This window comes from Semicossyphus pulcher, unplaced genomic scaffold (genome assembly GCF_022749685.1).
Source record: "Semicossyphus pulcher isolate SPU_LCO1_2020_fin unplaced genomic scaffold, fSemPul1.0.p SCAF_15, whole genome shotgun sequence".
In the NCBI taxonomy this organism is placed as follows: domain Eukaryota; kingdom Metazoa; phylum Chordata; class Actinopteri; order Labriformes; family Labridae; genus Semicossyphus; species Semicossyphus pulcher.
The window spans coordinates 18,065,951-18,074,851 of NW_027211659.1; positions in this window are offsets into that span (position 1 = coordinate 18,065,951).

An 8,901-nucleotide genomic window follows, 5' to 3' on the forward strand; every position below is an offset into this window, starting at 1 on the left:
ATCTTATTAGTTAATTATCAAAACAAAGCTATGATACAGAAACCACCACTATCCTGAGCAGTCTTTTTGAGGGGTAAGGGTAATTTACAGTTTAATGCGGATGCTGAGCTTGTCTAAACAGAATGTATTACAGTACACGCACAGTGTGGATGCTGTGCTCTGGTTGTGTGTGTGCTAAAGACCAGGGCTGAGCTGAGCGTTGGCCAGCATTTCCATTAGCTCTGATTGAAATTGAGGCAGAGCAGATGAAATACATTCAGTTGAGGTTAAAAGTCTTTTTCTATACACATATGCGCACACACACACACACACACACCCTGCTTCAGGCAACAGCTACAAACTGATGACAAATGACAAGAAGCAGGAAAGAGAAGAAAAGATGGAGAGAAAAGAAACATGAGAGGAAGACATAGCAAGGGAGGAGGCAGTATTTCAGTCAGACTTGTCAAACGGCTGTCATTGGTGAATCCAGATGCCTCATCACTCTCTAAACCATCAGCTACTGCTATGTATCTCCACTGCTGCTAATGAAATCAACGCTGGTCTGCTGCATGCACGTGTGCGTGTGTGTGTGTTTTGTATCAGAAAATTTACTGGGTTGTGTAAAAGCACCATGCATTAAACAGAGCTGTCATTTCAGGGCTGCCTGACTAGGCTGAGTGAATGTGTACATTAGCTTCCATGGTGACTGCACATTGTAATGTACAACACTGACACAGAAAAATAACACACTTACCAATGGTCTCTTAAAAAAAAGGTTTTGAAATTCTGCCACAACTGGCCCATAGTCGTGTGAAAACCTCTATTAGTGCTGAATCCTGACCTGAGAATGAAAAGCTGCTAGCTGGTTCCAGGTTTCTTAAATACTGCTCTAATCTCCAATTTGTTCATTGATTGATAAAGCTTTTTTCAGGAATGCAAACGTATTCATACTGTTGCTCTCTAGCTATATAGCTACATATGTGGTAGGAGAGTGGCTAAAAAAATTGTGGGCTACAGACTGTTGTTAGTTGACCTACAGAAATAACTTTTTAAATTAGCATACTTTCTCAGTTCGAGAAATATTACCTTTTTTGCTCCTAGCAACCCCTTTCATGACATTGGTGAGTTGTATAGACTAAATCACTGGCTTCCAGGCTGTCATGTTTTATTCAAAGTTCAAACTACAATTCCATAACAGTAAAAAAAAAAAAAAAAAGAAGAAGTAGGATTGGATCTGTAACGAACTTCTGTAACGAACATTCAAAATTAGCAGTATGGATGGTAAATGGACTGCACTTACTGTATATAGCAATTTTCTAGTCAAGCGATAACTCAAAGCTGCTTTTACACTGCATTCATGGGGCGGCTGTGGCTCAGTGGTAGAGTTGGTCATCTTTTAATCAGAAGGTCGGAGGTTCGATCCCCAGCTCCCTCAGGCTGCATGTCACTGAACCCCAAATTGCTCCCGGTGGCATAGCAAACGGGTATGAATGTGATAACTGGTTGACAGTTGGGCACTCTCCGCCTCTGTGAATGTGATATGTAGTGTACAAGCACCTTTTAGTGGTCTCAGTGGCAAAGACTAGAAAAGCGCTATATAAGTACAGTCCACTTACCATTCACCCATTCACACACGTTCATACGCTGATGGCAAAGGCTGCTACATAAAGTGCCCAACTGACAGTCAGTCATCACATTCACATACTGTTGGCTATGGAGCCGGGAGCAATTTGGGGTTCAGGGTCTTGCCCAAGGACACTTCGATTTGTTGGCCAAGGGAGCTGGGGTCAATCCACCACCTTGCGATTTAAGATGACTTTGGAAATGTTGGTAAGTGAAGCAGCAGGTTGTTATCGTATCAATTCTTTACAGCACTTTACAGCCGACAACAGCAAAATCTCGGGCACTCAGAGACAGAGATTGGTCAATGCTGGTGAAAATATTTGCGCATGGTATACAAATCTTGGTAGATTTTGGGTAGCAGACAGAAATGTGATTGGCTGTCACTACCAAGAATAACCTTGACTTGCAGGTGGCAGGGAGCACCACAGCCGCGTAGGAATAGAAGACAAAATAATCTAAGATCAAGGCTCACTTTTTTCTAAAGTATAGACCGAATGACCCAAACAAGAATAGAAATGAAAATAAAAGGCCATTTTTGTTCACTAGCAGGGTTCCTGAAAAATCACTGTCACTGTGCAAGCAACTGTGAACTAGGCTATGGTTGTTCTCCTGTGCTAAACATAAAATGAAGAACTGGCTGAGTGAATAAGTAATTTATGAATGCATTTTTGACTCAGCTGCATGGATGTAAAATAACTTTGCTTGTACTGCCCTACAGTGACATTCCAAAAACCAATACATTTGAAGTTATCTGTTAGCTTGTCACTCAGGTGTCACTCAGGTGACAAGCTAACAGATGGTGCTTAATTTGTTTGTGTTTATATTCTCGACATAATTGTAAGTGGATTCAATGTTTTCCACCTTCAGACTTGGAATAGCAAAATGTTATAATATGTTATGTTATAATAGCAAAATAAAAGGTATTTAACTCAGCACATAAATGCAGTATGATTTTTACCACCGAAAAAGTAAAAGTCATGAAGCACCAGAAAATTCCTGACACAAATAATCTGCAAAGTCCTTTGGCCATGGGTTTTGTGATTAGTAGGAGAAAGGTGACAACACAACCTTGTTTCAACCCTGCTGTTTGAGGAATCAGTGAAACTGCAACATTTGTACAGGATGTGCAAATTGTCCTGTAGGCATGGAGAGCAACAGAAGGAACTGAGCGGGGAGGAAGAGGAAGAGAGGAAGATGGTTGTAATCAAGGTTGCTACTCTAAGTGCAGACAGATGCAGGTTGTGCCCGTGGTCCTTGATGAAGTGCTGTTCTCCTGCTGAGCCACCAAACTATTTATATACAACAAACTGACAGCCTATGGGCATGGAAGAGAAAAGTGCTACACTAACTCCTCTTTCCTCCTAATCAGTGGATCTCAACTTACAGTTGAAGATTGAAACAACTGCATACATTTAGTGTCCACAAAACTTAGTCCATCATAGGACGCCAGTTGGTGTCTGATTTTGGAAACATATAGAAACAAGTGTGTTCAAAAATATTTAATGTTGGTCAATATTGGCTCCTCCCACAAAAAGTCAGATCACCACTGCCATTAAAGGTCAGCTGTGCAGTTTGGATTCATCAGATCAGAGGGCCAGTTGACAGTATGAGACTCTGATATCATCAATAATAGACGAGCATCAGGTTAGGGCCCCGCTCTGCTTTTGTGACATGCACAAGCATGCACACACTTAAACACAAAATCAGAGAAAGAACTGTGTATCACCCCTACTACCTCTGATTTGAATTCTGTGAGGAAGATACATCACCAATTTTTGTGCTCTCATAAAGCCAGCTGTGCAGTCGCAATGCAACGTTTTTCTGCTATTGTACTTTCTAAGGTTTGGTGCTGATCAACTAATGTTAGCATCGTAGCACATGAAACTAAGAAGCAAAACAAGGTAAAGGGTGGTGGCTCGTTAAGCTGCTGCCCATTAGTGTTAGTATTCTTTGTTTCTGGTCACATTGCACACTTAAGATGTCCCCTACCTCTGTTGTTAGGTTCAAGCCTTAGTTTCTGTATTGCTTAGTTGATCATTGAGTTTGGGCCCTTTTTTGTAGCTTTACTTATTGCTTATCTTATCTAAAGATGTATTCAATTTTGTTGCTTAGTTTTGTTTGCACCATTTAATTAAAGCAAATCTTCTCCTTGTGTCATTGTCGGCATGACCACAACCATGCCTGTAGACTCTATGTCTTGTTCATCTGCTAGTAACGAAATGTTAAAACAGTTCACAGTAAAATCAGAAGAGTATGTTCTGAATTAGATTAATGTGCTTACTCTGCGCCCAGTCTTGGGAATATATACCTCTTGTTGTTACCCCCAAGAGCCAAACTGCCCCTTTTTCAATACATTTGCAAATTACTTAAGTAAAACAAAAAAACCCCCAAATTTACAAATTCTCATGAAAAGCATAAAAAGGGATTGTATCTCATATTAACCACATCATTTTGACAAATTACCTTCCCTTGAAATTATGACACACAGACCTGATTAACTATTAACCTATTATGTAAGAGCTCACACTATTATAACAGCAGCTTACAAAATAATGACTCTTTATGTTATCCTTTTCAGGAGCTTTGGCCATTTATTAGAAAACCAACTCTCTCAAGGTCCATCGTGAAAAGAGAGGTTCAATTCTCTTATTAATACATTAAAATGCCAAAGCTATATGTTAAAATGTCAAACCTATTATTGGTACTGCCACTCTGCGGAGGTAAAATGTCAGGGAGAAAACAAATGCAGGACACAGTGGACAAAATCAGGAGTGGACAAGTATGGGTGATCAGTATTACAATCTTATCTAAAAGATCCATACGAATATCAGTGTTGTGATAGAGGGAAAAAATACAAGTTACTGAAATAGCACTGCCTTTAAATGCTCCAAAGAATGAGTGATAGTGTTTCTCTAGAATGTAAAAAGAAAAGTCACAGTGATGAAAGAAAAATGTTGCAATGTCAAATGTTATTGCAGGAATACTTAATCAGTAATGACTGAATGATAATCAAGTTTTAATGATTAATAACTTGTCCTTAGTTATCAAACTCACTTAAGTGGAAAAATTACTGCCTCTTCACTGTCAAATTGTTGTTTGTTCAAGCAATAACCCATGACTTCATCTTTCTTTGCTTCCAGAGGGGCCCCACTAAGAGGCTTCAATCAAGCTGTAGGGGGTCAGTGACTTAACCACTCCACCCTGGCACCTCCAAAGTCACCTTTCTCTGATTGGGTAGGAGTTGAGTGCAGTGAAGTGGAGGAGTAAAAGGGTAAGGAGAGGAGGAATGGAAGCTGAGGGGGCACCTACATTATTGTCTTCCTCACTTCAGTGTATCTTCAACTACACTGATTAATCTCACAAAACAGTCAAAATGTATACTTCAATTTTGCCAAACAATATTGGCAAAGGGCTGCATGGTGGTGCAGTGGTTAGTGCTGTCGCCTCACAGCTAGAAGGTTCCTAGTTCGAATTCCAGTTCGGATGAAGTGGGCCTTTCTGTGTGGAGTTCTGCCTGTGCATGCGTGGGTTACCTTCGGGTACTCTGACTTCCCCCTATAATCCAAAGACATGCATGTTGGGCTAATTGGGGACTCTACAATGCCAATAGGTGTGAGAGTGAGTGTGAAAGGTTGTATGTCGCTAAGTGTCAGCCCTGTGATTGACTGGCAACCAGTTCAGGGTGTACCCTGCCTCTCGCCCAATGACAGCTGAGATAGGCTCCAGCACCCTCGCGACCCTGAACAGGATAAGTGGTATAGATAATGGTGGTTTGCGAAGCTGTGACTATCTGCCCTTGTCTCTCTAGAATGCAAACTACTGAAATAAAGTGCCACTATGCTTGTGAATGCTGCATCAACCAAACAGCCATGCTAATGTAGAAGCGAATTGGATCTTCACAAGAACAAGATCTCAACAAGATTTCAATATGATATGCCATTTTATATGATTGTCTCTGCTGTGCAAAAATGTTTCGGGGATTAGTAAAGATCTGGCACCTGCTTTTGTGTCTTTCCAGTTTTTTAAAACTGTACATATGCTTTACCAATATTTAAGTAACACACACTCGCTAACTTCACAGAGGGTGTCTTGAGCTGGCTAGCCTGCTACTTACCTGTTCTGATCCACTGCTCCCTGAGTCCATTAAGCCATAAATGGAAAGTGGTCACCTTTACAAAGTACTCGCCTTGCTCTTATCACGTAGTATTATAAAGCTACCTTACAGGCTCCTTACAGTGATGTTTCTTTGAAAGGTTCAGCACCATTAAGACTCTGTGCTCGCAACTGATCGCAAATGATAAAAAAGTTTAAGCGGAGGAGTTGGGGGGTTCTAGCCATGTTTGATTAATTCAACACCTTTGTTGGATGTGCCTTCAGATTTTCTTTCCAACTGAACGTTGTTAAGACTTTACTAACCACTGACACGGTGCAACAAAAAGATCAAAGGGCAGTCTTTTTAAAGCAAGCTTTTGATCAGGGGCAGAGGTCCGATGAACAGATGATTGATGCCTCCAAGGATTTGACAGAAAGCCCCCAGTTGCCCAGGCAACAGAAGGACCCCCCAAAAAAACTACTGAACTTGCTGAATGATGAACTGAGCAGGCATGAATTTGTTACCACTAGCTCCTACGCTCCTATGCTATGTCTTAGTTACTATGTTTAGGCACTGTGGCTCAGTGGAAGAGTCGGTCATCTTTCAATCGGAAGGTCGGAGGTTCATTCCCCAGCTCCCTCAGTCTACATTTCAAAGTGTCCTTGCAAGACACTGAACCCCAAATTGCTCCCGGTTGCATAGCCAACGGGTATGAATATGATAACTGATTGACAGATGGGCACTTTACATAGCGGCCTCTGCCATCAGTGTATGAATGGGTGAATGTGACATGTAGTGTAAAAGCAGCTCCAAGGTGTTTTTGCATCTTTGCAAAGACCTTGTGGAGGGTTGAAGGACAGCACTGAAGAGTGGTTGCTGCTGACTTATTGCTTGCTAACAGGACGTATATACAATAACTCTTGGCAGCGTAACTTGTAACAATTGACTAACAATGTTTGTCTACCTTTACTGCTAGCCTCATTGCAGTTCTGATGCCAGTTTAAATTGATTGTAGTTGATTTTGTCCTACTCTACTGCTACATCACTTGCCTTAGTCCAACAGGCCTTGGTAGTGTGCACAAGTAGTGCGCATGTGGACAAGATCAGTCAGCATATTGCAGACATACGCCACCCCCAAGCCACCAAAAAGTCATGAGGAAGACCCTGCAGCCACAGACTAGACAACAGCTGTTCTTCCCACAATATCTTGGTCACTGGGAGGCGTAGATTTCAGACCCTTAGGTTTTTATCAACTCTGTCCAAGCGGTACAGTCCACCCCCAAAGTTCAACAGGGTCAAAATGACTGTCGTCAACATCACTCTTAAGGGTATCATAGTGGTGTTTGCATGTACTCCATGTCTCTGTGTGGGCTCTCTCCAGGTACTGCGTCTTTGTCCCACAGTTCAAAGACATGCTTGTTAGATTAATTGGTGACTCTAAATTGGCCGTAGGTGTTTTTGTGACCTTGAATGGTTGTCCATGTCTATGTGAAAGTCCTGTGATTGACTGGCTCACTTCCCTCCTACTGGAGGTAGTAGTAACAGATTCCTCCTGTTAGTGCTCAGGAGCTGTGTTGAACCACAGGGCAGTTAGGGGGACCATCAGGTTTGATCCCCAGGTCTCTCAGGCTACATGTCGAAGTGTCCTTGGGCAAGACAATGAAAGTGATAACTGATTGACAGTTGGGCACTTTACGTAGCAGCCTCTGCCATCAGTGTATGAATGCGTGTGTGAATGGGCGAATGTGACATGTAGGGTAAAAGCAGCTTTGAGTGGTCGCAAAGACTAGAAAATAGTCATGCATGCATGCACTGTGAGGCTAATATAAGTACAGTCCATTTACCATTTACCTAAAGTAGCCCAAAATGTTTTTTTAAAAAAAGGTTTAATAAAAACTGTATGAATATATACAGGTATATAGCCCACTGATTTTCAGTTCAGTACAGATCAGCACCATTGCTTGTGCTTAGTGTGAAGGAAGAAAGATTCACAGTCAGTGTATGTTTGACAGATTTCTTTTGTTAGAAAATACTACTTACGCGTGTCCTGGACAGGATAAGCAAAAAGAAAAGACGCACTGCTTTGTTCACAGGGGTCACCAAGATTGACACAAAATTAAAAAATCAAAAACGTTCCTCACAGCAGCTTTAAGTATATGTTTACATTTAAACACATCAGCCTTTGCTGACAATATAACAAACATTAATTCAGCTTATGTCATCATTCATACAAAGCTTTTTTATAGGAAAGTATCACTTAATTAATCACTTAATACTAACAGTTGTGACTTGGTTTCACACACAGCTTTAGATATCTTTGTGATATCACTTTTCAGCCAGTAAAAAGAAAGTAATACTCAGCAGTGCAGAAGTGGGTAACTCTGCATAGACCCAGTGAACTGTATGCATCCTTGTAGAATGACATACTGTGTGTATTTTTGCATTTGCAAATGTTCCTTCAAGAAATATTTGTACATTCAGAGGCTGCAAGACATTCCTATGTCCCAGTTATGTCCTGTCCTTATTGAAATCAAAGACATGAGATGAGAGAAAAAGGTGAAAATATGTCTCTCTCAGTGTTAGTTGGAAATGTGGTAACTGTTAAGACATAACCAGCCAGGGAAAGCAAGAAAGAGACAGAAAAAGGAGAGAAAGCAAAGGAGAATGAGACACGCATGAAAGAGTGGCTGTTGCTCACTCCTCCTGATAGACCCAGCTAGGCTATTCATTACTCCCTGAACGCCAGCTAGTGTCAGTTATATTACTGCAAAGCCTTCCCTGACTGACGTCCACGAGTGGGGGGAGAAAAATGGCTGCAAAATACTGCTCGATGCCCAGGGAGAAAACAAGGGAGGGGCTGTGATGGATGGGTGTGTTTGACCCAGGCGGAGTGGAAGGCAGAGTTGGGTCTCTTCCAGATGAGACAGGAAGTCGGCAGAGCCCCTGCACCTCCGCCCAGAGCATCCCAGCCTTGTCAGGATGAGAGGCATCTCGCTAAGCTGCCTGCGTCAGTGCTTCTATCACTTGTGTCAAAACAGACGCTCTCCATATTCAACAGATAGAACTGGACCTCACGTGATGGGAATACAGAAGCACAGTTAGGCCATCAATTGAGTTTGTGACAGGCCTGATGTCAGCAAGAGGGCACATACCCCCCATCTCCCTACAGCATTCCCAAAAACAACGTTATTGTTGCATCAGAC